This window comes from Dermacentor andersoni, chromosome 10 (genome assembly GCF_023375885.2).
Source record: "Dermacentor andersoni chromosome 10, qqDerAnde1_hic_scaffold, whole genome shotgun sequence".
NCBI classification, from domain to species: Eukaryota; Metazoa; Arthropoda; class Arachnida; order Ixodida; family Ixodidae; genus Dermacentor; species Dermacentor andersoni.
The window spans coordinates 117049662-117064534 of record NC_092823.1 but is presented as its reverse complement, the minus strand read 5'-3'; the positions used below and the strand labels follow the sequence as shown (position 1 = coordinate 117064534).

The window sequence follows — 14873 nt, the reverse complement described above, 5'->3', positions numbered from 1 at the left end:
AACATTGTTCATTCTAGAGTAATGTTCCAGCTCAGCCACCCTTTCGGATAGTGCTTTGTTCTCCGATATGAGCTTTTTGTTGTCAGGTGGAAGCTTCAGTTTTTCATCCCGCATTTTTTAACGATGTTGTTTGACACCTACACTTGCTTCCAGGTTTTCAACCTGCTTTTTTATTTCAACAGCATCAAGCCCAGTGGACTGCAACTTTAACGTAAAATTACCGAGAATGTCATCAGCGAATTGGCTGCTTTCAGTTTCCAGTTTAGCCTCAATTGCCTCAATCCTCTTGGTAAGCTCTGAATTTGTCGGCATTTTGGGCTCACAACAAAGCGCTAACCAAACAGCTTCGTCCACAAGAGCACAGTGAAAAAAAAAATGAAACTGTGGCAGTAGTGGCAGCGAACAGGTCACAAGCAGAAAATAAGGCAATATTTTAACGAAACTAACCTGCACATTCATAGGAAATACGTGAGGCAATGCCTGCTGCGCCGTCACTGCCACCAGTGAAGCCTCGGCGATGGTCCTGATTGTGATGAGCGGTGCTCAACGAAGCCGACGACACCTGTTGGGCTTGCAGGAAGCGGTTGTCCACGGAAATGAGTGCTTCATTTCCCTGTGTGAATAATGATAGGCAGCTGGCCAAGATAGCTGCACATTCAGAGAAAATACGTGAGGCAATGCCTGCTACGTCGTCGCTGCCACCAGTGAAGCCTCGGTGATGGTCCTGTTTGTGATGAGCGGTGCTCAATGAAGCCCACAACACCTGTTGGGCTTGCAAGAAGTTGTCGTCCACGAAAATGAGTGCTTGATTTTCACGTGTGAATGATGATAGGCAGCTGGCCAAGATAGCTGCAGATTAAGAGAAAATGCATGAGGCAATGCCTGCTACGCCGTCGCAGCAACCAGTCATGAGGACAGTCAAGAGGACACTAAAGCGAAATATAAGTTCATCTTTATTAGTAAACTACGCTTATAACTGCAGTACCAGAAAAGCCACTCTTGTCGTTAGAGCAGACTAGATACGCTCGAAATAAAGCACTTAAAAAAAACGGCTTCGAGTTTCCGCACAATGCACCTTGTCGTGACTCTAGATATCGACGGCGTCTATCCCGGCTTAATACTTCATCGGAAAAAGGGGGCATGACATTGCATCGGAAAGAAGTCAGACTGAATTGAGCATGCTCGGAGAAAGTGTTGTGTACCAAAATGCCCAAAAAGCGAGAAAATATTTTGAATACGTGACGTTATAGTGGCATACCGGTGCCGGGATTCTAGTGCCAAATTCGGTACAGTTGAAGTTCTGCCTTCGTTTTATCTTACTATAACCAAACCTCTACAAGTTTACTAACAAAAGCAGACTCCAGAAAAGTACTTCATCAGTCTAAGCTGACGCAGTGCTTCTTCTTTTTACTGTCCTTTTCAAGGCCGAAATGCTCTTCGAATTCCATCACTGTTGTTGTGTTGTGCTCACGACAGGTGTCGTTGCTCAAACGGAAATTTTTGTTGCGCCATCTGCCGTCTTCTGATCATAGTAGCGATGGAGCTTGTTTCTTTGGTGGAACAGAAATACTTCGTGGAGAACCTCACGTTTTTTTTTTTAATGCTAACGATGGCAATACTTTTCAAGCCCCACTCGGTCGCTAATTTGTGCGCACACAACTTCGCATTGTGATTATTCCCACGTTCAAAATTTTCTGTACATATTTCAGTGTACATGTGGCAACCAATGTCACCTTATGGAGCACAGGAACTGTGGCTAGTGGCTTTTTTTTTTCTCTTGATCGCATCCTGCCATTGGCGATAAATTGCAAGATTGTGCCGAACAACCGAAGTTCCTCTCGCATTGCCTCACGTATTCTTGTTAGTAACGCGATTTATTGCTGGAGCAGAAATGTCATTTGTGCAACCTCATGACCCCTCACTGTTATAACAGGAATGTTTTTTAACTGCAGTCATTTGCGTGTTGCAACCGAACTTCTTGTCTTGCATAGCGTTTTTTTTTTAATGGGACCGTAATTCTCGCTGTGAGGCCTGGTGGACGAAAACAACACCCTTGTGCGATACGTTAGCTCAGACAGATGCTCCCATTACTCAGCCACTGTTTGTGGCCCCACGATTGGTCCGAGCAACGGCAGGATTTCTTGTTGTTGGATCGGGAGTTTCTCTAGCGTAATGGAGAGTCCAGTCATTATGACACATATCTTTGTCTCAAGTGTCGCTATCTATTGCGATGGCAATGCTGTTTCTGTGCAAAAGAAAACTCTGTGTTCCCTGGAGGATCAATATGAAGGAGACCATTCGAGTTGGTTTCTTGAGGTCGTATTATATATATTGCAATGAAGCAGACGTCCCTCGTGTTTCCGATAACAGCTCGGAGACGACGACGACGACGACCCGTGCGGTGATTTACACGAGAGCTCGGGCTGTTCGCTGCTGCTAGGCTGGTGTTGATCTGCTGCTTGTCACCTTTAATTAAACATTATTTCATTTGGTGGAGGTGCTGTGTATGGATCCCTGTACCTCTCGCATATATACCACAGTTGTTTCGTTTGTGTTTCCTTTTCATGAGATATCAGAACTCTGCTAACCACTGTTTTTTTTTTTCATTATTGTAGAGGCGCTCATCCTGCAGTGTGAGCAACCGTAGCATCAGCTTAATTCATGTTAAGTGCAGGACAAAGGCCCATCCCAGTGATCTCCAATTACCCCCCGCCTTACGCCAGCTGACATCATCTTATGCCTGCGAGTTTTGCTAATCTCGTCGATCCACGTAATCTGCTGCTTCCTCGACTGCGTTTCCCACCCCCTTGGCACGCATTCTGCAACATCTATAGACCATTGATTATCCATTTTGTGCATAGCATTGCCTGCCGACCACCATTTTTTCCTCCCAGTCTTAAACTATGGAATATCGGCTGGCCACTCATGCCACTGCATTCCCGACTACTAACGTTAATACTATCATATTTAAAGCGAGGCGGTCCTTGCCCAAAATCCAGGGTGGGGCGTGGCTGCTTTATGCTGTTGTCTCTGTCAGACTGTCAATGGGCGCATATGTGGATAAATATACGAAGGTTACATATATGCACCGAATGCAAATACTAGCGAACGTTCGGCTGCACAACCTTTGTATGCTGACCGGCAAAGTATTGCGAGTAAGCGCATCTCTGTTCTGTGCTACAAAGAAATAAATCTGGACAAAACCTCAGTGCTTAATGTCGGCTCGCAAGTATCTCTAAAGCACAACAACCTGCTAATGGGTGGCGCAATGTATGCCCTCGATTCTTGTTTTTTTTTTTACTTTTCTTTAATTTAACCCTTTGGTATGCGCCACTCGATTTGTGTCCATTCTTGGTCAAACCTCCATAATGAGTGCGTGTCACTGTAACAGGAGAGGCACAGAATCTGTAAATGTAGCTAGCTATGTGTCGCACGACTCTGTGCATGCACCTGTGATCGCCCATTTTCCCGCAACAAAAAGAGAGAGACAGCAACTAAGAAAAGGCAGTGAAGGTAACTAAAACAAAAGGTCGGATGTGCTACTTTGTACGGCGGCAAAGTGTTTTAGAATGATATGAAGCGAGAAAGATAAGTCGAGAAACGGAAATCGGCCCACGTCCACTATCAAAGCCTACAGACTGTCACGCAGGCCCGTAGACCGCAAAAAAGGCACTATCGGACTGGCTGCCTTTAGAGCACGCGTCCGTTAGGACTAGGATATACTGATGCTAGGATTGCGAACTCTCGGGCAGATGAAGTCGAGACAGAGCAAGGAGAGGGGTTGGCTGAGAAACGAGAGAGGGGAGCTGGCGACTACCGACCTCGCCAGCTGCCAGCACCAGCCGTGCCTGCATGCGACAAAGCTGAACATGCTTGAGTCCTACCATGTCGCGATTCACAATAGCGTGCAGCACTGACAATAGCTAACATTACCTAGCCTTTCACATTGCCTGAAAAGATAAAAGTAAGCAAAAGTGTCCACATCACCGTTAGTTGTGAACAATTCAATTAACCACTTCCCTAAAGCTTCGCTTAGCCTAGATTCCAACAACTGCATTGAACCTGCTTAAAATTATTTTGTTGTTGTCTTTTTTTTTTCTTGTTGCGAGGCTCACTGCGCTGTAATTGGCTCTTTTTCAGGCCTCTTTGTTGTTCTCCAAGTTACGGCCCTTTAGGATAGCAGTAGTGCAATGCAGCAATATAGTAATCTGGCTCGACTTAATATTCGTCTTTTCTATTCATTTAAACCACATAGGAGCTTACGTTCCGCGTGATCCACAGTAACTCTTGTACTGTGACAGGGAGAGTACAGGAGTTACAAAAGGGCGTTGACAGGAGCCTTATGCTTCGCCATGGTTTTAGAGGAAGGCACTTCCTAGGAGTAAGACTCGTACAGTGTTAGCGTGGTAATTTTGAAGGTACAAAGAGAGAAGACAACATCCGAAATTCCAAGGGCTCTCGATGAAGCCGTACAAGTGTCACCGTCAGTTTATGAATCTGCATTGACTTACTGAATCATTTATTTATATGAAATTAACCCCCAGAGCCTAAACACCATTCCACATGAAGGATCGTTGATGATGATTTGGGATTTTTATGGCGCAGCAGCCGTGCAGACTATAATGCGCCAAGGATCGCCATGATAATGCGCCATGAATGATAATGCGATAATGATAACGATAATAACGATAATGATAATGATAACGATAATGTGCCACGAAAGATCGTTAAAAGAAATTGTTCACCATTACTTCTGGTCATCGCGAGTACATTCGGCAAAACAATAAACCATGACATTCTTAGCGAGAAAATTCATGTGTAGTAATTTTTAGTAATTGGTGTGGCAAACTGTGTATGTACAACTTAAAACTTGATCCAGTATATCTAAAAATGGTATTATTGTTTCTACAATAATTCTCGCACGATTTAACGAATGTATGGAGGTGTTCAGATGAGCATGTCAAAAATGATACGTTGGACAGAGCGGAGTTTAAAACGTTTGCAATAATTGTATTACCTTGTTCTCCGCAAAGCAAAATTCATCAACATTCCTACAGTAATGATTTGACGTGACTTGCAAATTTTAGGCAATAAAGCACGTTTAGCAAACGTGCTTATAAAGTAAATAGCAACAACAGCAACGATATGGTACGTTCTGCAACTTCTGCAGTTAGACACAAGCCAACTAGTCATACCGATGGAATAGTACAAATAAGAAATAAGTTAACAAATGGAATTTGCATTCCCATATAAGCAGTACCTCCTTTACTGACCTTTAGCAAGTGCAGTAGATCTGGCTGTTGTGACTTGAAAACCTTGACCTAGGTAAGCTCCGCGATTTCTCTTGCGCATCTGGAGGTCCTCAATCCGGGTTCCCGATCCGGAGAACGCACTTAGCACCGACAGGCAAGAATCTGAAGGGAAAAGTACGCGGCACCCAAGGAGTTACAACTGGACGCCTTATCGAAACACGAACAAATCCCATGCAAGCGCCTGTATCGAGAGTGCACCTGCGCGAAGGGGGGTTGGCGAGAGCTTCAGAATCTTATCTGCCATCACGCAATGAAACCTCGTTATCTAGCGAAAACCACTCGATGTTTCGCAACACGAGTTTACACTTCCTATCTCTTTGCCCGTTCAACGCCTCACGTATCTCTCACGCGAACTACCTGCAGCGTGCGAGAGTGCTTTCTGTGTCACCAGATATGCAATGCCCTTCCGATAGAGATATAAGCGCAACACATTTCGGTTAAACGTGTACGCGCGGGTCATCCGCAGTGATGTGGTGATAAGATTTTTGCATGGTGGGGCGAGTGAGGGTTGATGGGGGGGAGGGGGAGGGAGCATTGACATTATGCTGCTGCCATGCTCTCGACAAATAACGGATTATTTGCTAGCGTGTCCGGCGAGCCAACACTGAAACAAATTAATTTGCATCCTTGGAAGCTATCAACAACTGCGACAACAACAGCATCGTCAGTGTCGACGCAGGCGTGATCACACAGCTTCCATTTGCATGCAGGTTAGGTCACGTTGTGCATATCGTATGAACGTGTGCATCGGCCTTCGATAATCCTAGCACCACGCTGTGGATATGATATCCACGCACCGTGAGCTGATCGCATCAGAGATAACGAGTGACCCTTTACCGCTTGCTTGTCATAAACATGGTGGCCCGACCACTGTATGTCATGCCGACGAAGCAGCCTTGAGTGAGTGAGTGAGTGAGTGAGTGAGTGAGTGAGTGAGAGAACCCGCCGTGGTTGCTCAGTGGCTGTGGTGTTGGGCTGCCGAGCAAGAGGTCGCCGGATCGAATCCCGGCCACGGCGGCCGCATTTCGATGGAGGCGAAATGCGAAAACACCCGTGTACTTAGATTTAGGTGCACGTTAAAGAACCCCAGGTGGTCAAAATTTCCAGAGTCCTCCACTACGGCGTGCCTCATAATCAGAAAGTGGTTTTGGCACGTAAAACCATAATTTCTTTTTTATTCGCCTCCGGTGAGCTACTGGGCTGGGGCGCCCGCCCGAGGTTACGGCCAAGAGTTCTTGCCTCCCGGCGGCTTCCTTGGCCCGCTGGACTGCCCAGAGTTGGTCTTCCAGGTTCGAGCTGAGCAGCGCGCCCTGCCATCCCGCGCGGAGGATGTCGATGGAGGTCTCGCTCTCATTATCGTGTGTTATTGGTCCCTGGCACTCCTACAGCATGTGTTCTAGCGTGGCTCTGGTGCCACACATGTTGCACCTATCTGTTGTGTATGTTTCTGGATAAATAGGGTGCATTAGTATCAGAGTCTTCTGTGATTTGGTTTGTAGGTGTCGCCACTGGACAGCTTGCACTGGACAGGGCCCTGTCAAGGGGCCTTGACTGATTAGTTCTGACTAATTCGCCGCATTCATGAAGTTTGCATGTTCTGTGTAGTTTACCACGTAAACGTTCAGTAGGAAAAAAGGTTCGCATAGATGTTTCGGGAAAGTTAACAACAGCAGTTTGTCACTACTGGCAATTATTAGGCGGCTAGAGGTGGTGTAGCCATCGTTTACTTACTAATAATCTCAGTTGAGATGGCAGATAGGTTTAGGCGTTTTGTGGTTGACCTCGAGGCCATGGGTTCAACTTGGGGTGGTGGCTGCTGCTGGCCTACGTGAAAGTATATAAAGATCCCTAATGTAAGAAGGCTCTTCTGTAACGTTTTCGCTGCACTCACACTACAGCCTGAATCACTTTCATTGTGCGCGGATCGCTCCTGTAGTCACACGATGCAGCTGCGGCCTATTTGTTCCCGCTGTCGGTGCAGAGCTCCACAGCAAGGTGATGTTCCGCCTTTCGGGTCGTAGGCCACTGACAGATACGTAATTGGGGCGAACGAGATCTGCGCGCCGGGCAACAAAAGCGATGTCCACTCTTTTCGGTGCCAGCGAAAGGCTCATTGTGAAGAAGCGATATAGTAAAAACAGAGCATGAATTCGCGTCACTGTACTCACCCCTCAGATGTGCAATTATTCTTTGTTACCCATCAACACCATATTGGTACCGCCCGCCGTGGTTGTTCAGTGGCTTTGGTGTTGTGCCAGCTGCTAAGCATGAGGTCACGGGAACAAATCCTGTCCACGGTGGCCACATCGATGGGGCGAAATGCAAAAACACACGAGAACTTAGATTTAGGTCCACGCTGCAGAGCCCCAGGTGGTCGCAATTAATCCGTAGTCCTGCACTACGGAGTGCCTCATAATCAGATCGTGGTTCTGGTACGTAAAACCCCATAATTTTTTGTATTGGTGTTACTTTGGTATTGGTGTTCGAGTACCACCATACACAACAAATAAAATGTAGGGCCACCTTATGCTTACGTAAACTGTACTCATGTGAGAAGGAGCTGTGTTATAATTAAGAAGTTTAGAGTTCAGCCTTAATCGCTGTTCCAAACATTAGGTATTTTATTACCGGCGACTCCTTGGTCCAAATGCGCTTTGGCTTTAAATTACCAGCGTTACCAGAAAGAAGGATTAGAAATAATGGACCGCTTAAGAAGTGCACCTTTTTAAGCTTACCTTTAAACGGTGCCACCGTCCAGTGGTGTTTTTTGAAAGGTACGTTCAAAATTCTCGCCTCAAGCAACACAAATATAGTTAATCAAAAGCTTGCGTTTGTGGCACTGTGCCCACCTCCCTGGTGTGCAATAGCGCCGTGATTGATGACCAAATAGAACTGATTACTAAGGGACCGCTGTAGTCCACGTTCTCACGCTAAAGATTTGGGTGGCACAACCCTCCTGTGTGATTCTCGATGCCTTGAAACAAAGCTACGATGGAACTTTTCCTCACACTGAGCACGAAACTTACAGTCGGTGGACACTCAGCAGTGACAACTAAAGTGCCGCGTAGCAGCGGGCGGCAGAAAGTTAGGTGGGCGGATGAGATTAAGAAGTTTGCAGGGACAACATGGCCGCAATTAGCACATGACCGGGGTAGTTGGAGAAGTATGGGAGAGGCCTTTGCCCTGCAGTGGGCGTAACCAGGACGATGATGATGATTAATTAAGCCCCTTTACAGCGTAAGCTGTTATGGGCTCACTCCAGTAGCCGTTCTCGACGGCGATGTTGTCCGCCGCCGCCGCCGGTGTCCGTCGCAGCTATCGCCGGCAATGAGAAAAAAAATACCCAGTTCCCGCCGGAATCAAGCCCGGGCCCGCTCTGCCGGAGTCAGCTACTCTACCACTGAACCACGCCAGCACTTGGTAGCATGCCGCGGGAAAATGCCCTATAAACACGTCCTAGCGCGCGAGGAGACACGCGATGTGACATGCGCGCCGTGTAGCGCCGATACGTGCACACTTTGCATTGCAGCTTCATATTAGTACACCAGGTGGCACGCCATGTAGCATTTGCATAGCTAGCGGTACAAGGTAGATAGAAGAGGTTTGAGGAAGAAAAAGAAGGTTAAGGAGATGTACACAAATATGCTAGACTGAAAAAATACATGTATACCTGATTAAATCAAGCTGGCTAACTGACTATTGCACCTCACCGTTACAAGGGGGATTACAATACATCATCATCATTCCCATTGGCATCGTATCGTGTCCGTTGCGATGGGAGATACACGTCGCGTATCATATGTACACGTGCGTCCTTTGCATTGCACTTCCATATTATTACGCCAGGTGGCACGCCATGCAGAACTTGCATACGTAGTGTTACGAGGCACATAGAGAAAGTGTGAGGAAGAAAAAGAAGATTAAGGCGATGTATACAAACAAAACGCAAGAATGAAAAACATAGATAGCGTACCTAATCAAATCAAGCAGTCTAGGTAACTGTTTGTCACTGTCTCATTTCAAAGGGAATGCCAATAAATAATAATAATAATCATTAGCATCGTGTCTCGCCATTTATCACGCATACGAAATACATATGACATACGAAATGGGCATGGGCAGGACATGTAATGAGGAGGGAAGATAACCGAGGCTCATTAATGGTTACGGACTGGATTCCAAGGGTAGGGAAGCGTAGCAGGGGGCGGCAGAAAGTTAGGTGGGCGGATGACATTAAGAAGTTTGCAGGGACAACATGGCCACAATTAGTACATGTACGGGGTAGTTGGAGAAGTATGGGAGAGGCCTTTGCCCTGCATTGGGCATAACCAGGATGATGATGACGATGATGCTGATGATGATGATGATGATGATTACATACGCGCCGCGTAACGTCGATACGTGCAAACTTTGCGTTGCAGTTGCGTCGTATTCCACCAGATTACCCGAGACGTAGCTGTTGCATGTAGCTGTTGCATGCTGCATGTAGCTCGGCCTGGTACCTCGGGCAGGCTAAGTGACCATTTGTCAACGCCCCGTTTCGAAGGGGATGCTCGTAAATTGATGCCCGATCATCGTGATCAACAGCATCGTATCGTACCTCGGATCAACGGATGTGACATGTGCGCCACGTAGTCTGGATACCGGTGCTTACTCTTCGGTACACGTTATGGTGCCTCCTCACAAGGTACGAACCGCTGCTGAAGAAGCGAATCGTAGAGCTACACGCACGGCTGCAACCAGGCAACGTCGGGCTCAGCAGACCGCCATGCAGAGGGCAGGACAACCGCAGCTCGCCGTCTACGGGGGGAGGACAGTTCAGATCGTCCTCGCGACAAAGACGCGAGGACACTTCGCCGCGAAGACCCTGTAGTGTTGGTACCGAACATGGAGCTTCTATGAAGCCGCTCCTCCAGCACATTCTGTGACTCCGCTGCGTGTGCTACGCAGGACTGCGACTTTCTTTCTTTTACTCAACTTTCAACTGCGAAACTTCCCGTTTGGGTATTCGTCAACTTGAAGAACAGACACGTGTCCACGTAGCACGAAGCTTATGATCAATAAAAATTTTGCGTTCACGACACTTAACTCACGTCTTATAATTCGCGCTACTCTCGTGATTTACAACCGAAGAACAGTGACACCTGTAGGACAGCAATAGACTAAGTCCTTACACCAAGCGTGAAATCTTGCAGCTCTCATGCCTAACATCCTACGCCTTGAGGCAGGATCCGTGCTCACTTGGCAGGATGCTTATAATCAATGAGAACTTAAAATTCGTGTCGTTCAACTCGCCGTTCAAGTATGCAATGATCGCGCGATGGACAACCAAAAGAAAAGTTAAAGCCCATGTTTTTCTTTTGTTTTTTTTTTACACTCGACTTTCCGCAGCGCAGCATTTCCCACGGGTAGTCCTCATCACCTTGAAGGAAATCTACGTTCAGACTTCCCGCCTCGAAGGGGGTCACGAAGATTGCAAGTGCAATGGGGGTGTTCGCCTAGCAGAAGGGTAACTAGATATAGGTTGTAGCGCTAGGCGTAAACAGGTCGGCGCTATATCGTAACGGGGAAGCAAGCACTTCTCGTCGTCTTCTCTTGCACCAGCACACCAGCACCATGCCCACTGCCCAGTGCCTTCAGTACAATCACTCCCCACCGAAAGAGTAGCCATCCTGGCGACTTAAGGACAGGAGAACACAGGGGGGTCATGGCACTGCTTGAGCCGGGAGACGTGGACAATTTCCTGGCCCCGACGACGCTGGTCGGAAGGCGTTTCCAGTGGCTCGATGAGGTAGTTGACCGCGGATGTTTGTTTCAGTACCCGATAAGGACCGTGGTACTTGGAGAGCAGCTTGGAGGAAAGGCCTGGAGGAGTAGAGGGCACCCACAACCAGACCAGCGAGCCAGGCGCAAAGCACTGAGCCGTAGTGGATGAATCGTGGCGAAGCTTTTGGCGCCACTGGTCCTGGGATGTGAACGAACGAGCGAGCTGGCGACATTCTTCGGCGTAAGCAGCCGCTCTAGAAACAGTCGTGCACTCCGAAGCATCTGGTCGGTAAGGCAGAATCGTGTCCATAGTGCATGAAGGTTCGTGTCCGTAAAGGAGAAAGAAAGGGGAGAACCCAGTGGTGCTTTGCGTGGCGGTATTATAAGCGTAGGTGACGAAAGGCAGAATGCGATCCCAATTCGAGTGGTCAGATGAAGCATACATGGCCAACATGTCGCCAAGGGTGCGGTTGAAACGCTCTGTCATCCCATTAGTTTGAGGATGATATGCCGTGGTGGTGCGGTGAATGATGCGACACTCCTTTAGCAATGCTGCAATGACGTCGGAGAGAAAAACACGACCGCGGTCGCTCAGTAATTCTCTAGGTGCTCCATGCCGTAAAATCAGGTTTCCGAGGATAAAACTGGCGACGTCTTTTGCTGTGGCAGATGCTAAGGCTGAAGTTTCGGCGTACCGCGTGAGGTGGTCGACAGCGACAATAACCCAGCGGTTGCCACTTGGAGTGTTGGGAAGCGGACCGTATAGGTCAATGCCGACGCGGTCGAACGCGCGCGCGGGGCATGGTAAAGGTTGCAAGGAGCCGGCGGCATGTTGAGGTGGCGTCTTGCGTCGTTGGCATATGTGGCATGACCGGACATACTGGCGAACGAAACGGTACATACCGCGCCAGTAGTACCGAAGCTGCAGGCGAGAATATGTCTTTAATACACCAGCGTGGCCGCATTGTGGGTCGTCGTGGAACGTGGCGCAGATGTCGGAGCGGAGGTGTCGGGGTATAACAAGCAACCACTTACGGCCGCTGGAATTGTAGTTGCGGCGGTACAGCAGGTTATCCCGAATGATGAAGTGCGTGGCTTGGCGACGAAGCGTCCGAGAGATCGGTGCTGGCGACTGGCTGGACAGGAAGTCAATAAGCGAAGAGATCCATGGGTCTTTGCGCTGCTCTGATGGCATGTCGGAAATGTTGAGGGCGAAGGCACCGCAGGTAGAAATAGACGAGTGGACAGGGCCAGAGGGCAGTGGTGACCGGGATAGAGCGTCTGCGTCTGAATGCTTTCGGCCTGAGCGATAAACAACGCGGATGTCGTACTCTTGTAGGCGCAATGCCCAACGGGCAAGCCGACCAGTTGGATCTTTTAGTGAAGATAACCAGCATAGGGCATGATGGTCGGTCACGATGTCAAATGGACGCCCGTACACATAAGGACGAAATTTGCCGATAGCCCAAATGATGGCCAGACATTCCTTCTCAGTAACTGAGTAGTTCGCCTCGGCTTTGGTAAGGGTGCGGCTGGCATATGCGACGACGTACTCTTCGAAGCCGTCCTTGCGTTGTGCAAGAACAGCGCCGAGCCCGACACCACTAGCGTCCGTATGGATCTCAGTTGGAGCAGAGGGATCGAAGTGTCGCAGTACTGGAGGCGAGGTGAGAACGCGTCGTAGTTCTTGGAATGCGTCGTCGCACGCCGAGGACCAGGCTGATAGGTCAGAACGGCCGGTGAGAAGCTGCGTCAAGGGGGCAATGACAGAGGCAAAGTTACGGACAAAGCGTCGGAAATAGGAGCACAGGCCGATGAAGCTGCGAAGCTCTTTCATGGTGGTTGGTTTAGGGAACTCGGATACGGCGCTAAGTTTTGTGGGGTCCGGAAGGATACCGTCTTTTGAAACTACATGGCCGAGAATAGTAAGTGTACGAGCGCCGAAGTGGCATTTCTTCAAATTTAGTTGCAGTCCTGCAGTGGAGAGGCCCGCAAGTACCTGCTCGAGGCGGTTGAGGTGCGACGCAAAGTCGGTGGAAAAAACCACAATATCATCTAAATAACAGAGGCACGTTTTCCACTTCAGCCCTCGAAGAATGGTGTCCATCATTCGCTCGAAAGTGGCAGGCGCGTTGCAGAGGCCGAACGGCATGACAGTGAATTCATATAGCCCATCAGGCGTTACGAAGGCTGTCTTTTGACGATCGGCCTCTGCCATTGGCACTTGCCAGTACCCGGAGCGCAAATCGAGCGACGAAAAGAATTCCGCACCCTGCAGACAGTCCAAGGCATCGTCGATGCGCGGCAGAGGGTAGACATCTTTGCGCGTTATTCGGTTAAGGCGGCGATAGTCGACGCAGAACCGAATGGAGCCATCTTTCTTTTTAACGAGGACAACCGGAGATGCCCAGGGACTGTTAGAGGGCTGGATGATGCCACGCTCCAGCATGTCGTCAACGTGCTGGTCGATGATACGGCGTTCAGCAGCCGACACACGATAGGGACGCTGGCGCAATGGCGTTTGCTGACCGGTGTCGATACGGTGAACGACTGCGGACGCTCTACCCAAGGATGGTTGGTCAATGTCAAATGAGGAACGAAAACGTTGGAGGAGTTTGATGGTTTCTGTTTGCTGCGCAGGTGTGAGTTCTGCGTCGACGGCGCGAGCGAAGACGTCTACAGGGGCATCAGTCGCGGCAGGATTAGTGACGGAACAAATCGGAAGTGATGCCGTGTCGCCAAACATGGTGGCCGGGAGAACGCTATCGAAAGCTTCAGCGGTACCCAGGCACTCGCCGCGGAGTAGGGAGCAATAAAGAGTTGATATCTTTCTACTCACCTTTCAAGTTTGTAACGGTCTCAAGATAATTCTCAGCGTCTTGAAGTCCTGAGGTGATTCCAATATCCAAGCGTGTGATGGTCGCTTTCTTGTTCACTGTCTCAACGTACGGAAACGGCCCTTACCAACGGGGGCCTGCAAGGGGAACATCCGAACTTGCGTAGACATGCAGCTGGAAACGTTTTATCTGAAACACGTAAACTGTCTTCCCGCCCATGTGCGAGCACGTGCCACCACAAGCCTGGCGTAGACACACCTGTTACAACACCCTACCTCGTGTCACTCCGTGTCCTTATCTATACATAAAAAAACGCGTTCGAGGTTTGCCAGCACGGGTTTCTATTTCTTTTACTTTTATTTCCGAATGCCTAACTTATCTATCGTACGAGCTTGCTCGATGGGTTTTGCAATACCCATGGCACCATCAGACTCAATGTCGCCACTGGGAAAGAATATGAGGCGCGACCACGTTGACTTGTGATAAGCTCTGGTGCCCAATCGTCAAGGCACGGCAGTATACCGAGATAAGGCATCAGAAGCGGATCTCTCCTCTCTTCCTTTATTGCAGAAAATATTAACCGAAGAATCCAATTTACAACAAAAAAATATCACTGACCGCAGTCCGTAACATTCATATTCGATCATATCGTCGCTATCGTGGACACAACCTCGAGTGTTTATGTGGGTCGGCTGTCGCCGGCAACGTGGTTGGACTTTGATGCGTCTTGAGCACACGGTGAGAGAGATAACGGGAGTTTTGTATATATAAAACAAAAACAAAATCTTGCGTTACCGTGCCACAGCTAGCTCTTCGAGATAAGAGGGTTACCTAACGCAACCACAGATAGCACTTTGCTGCGTTTTTGCTCACACCTTTGTATTTTCCGTGGCGCCGGCGGTATGGGTGCACAAGTTGTAACCCAGTAACTTGAGACAGCTTCTCGAAAAGGAAGTGT

At 48.6% G+C, this 14873-nt stretch overlaps 1 long non-coding RNA gene across 1 annotated transcript; it reads right to left on the bottom strand.

Moving 5' to 3' along the window:
* Positions 1 to 468: 468 nt before the first annotated feature.
* LOC140213735 (uncharacterized) lies at positions 469 to 14362 on the bottom strand. Its single transcript, XR_011890660.1, has 3 exons — positions 13918 to 14362; positions 5274 to 5414; positions 469 to 648 (listed from the first exon to the last, which is right to left on the bottom strand). It is a non-coding gene; the product is annotated as an uncharacterized lncRNA (long non-coding RNA).
* Positions 14363 to 14873: the final 511 nt, after the last annotated feature.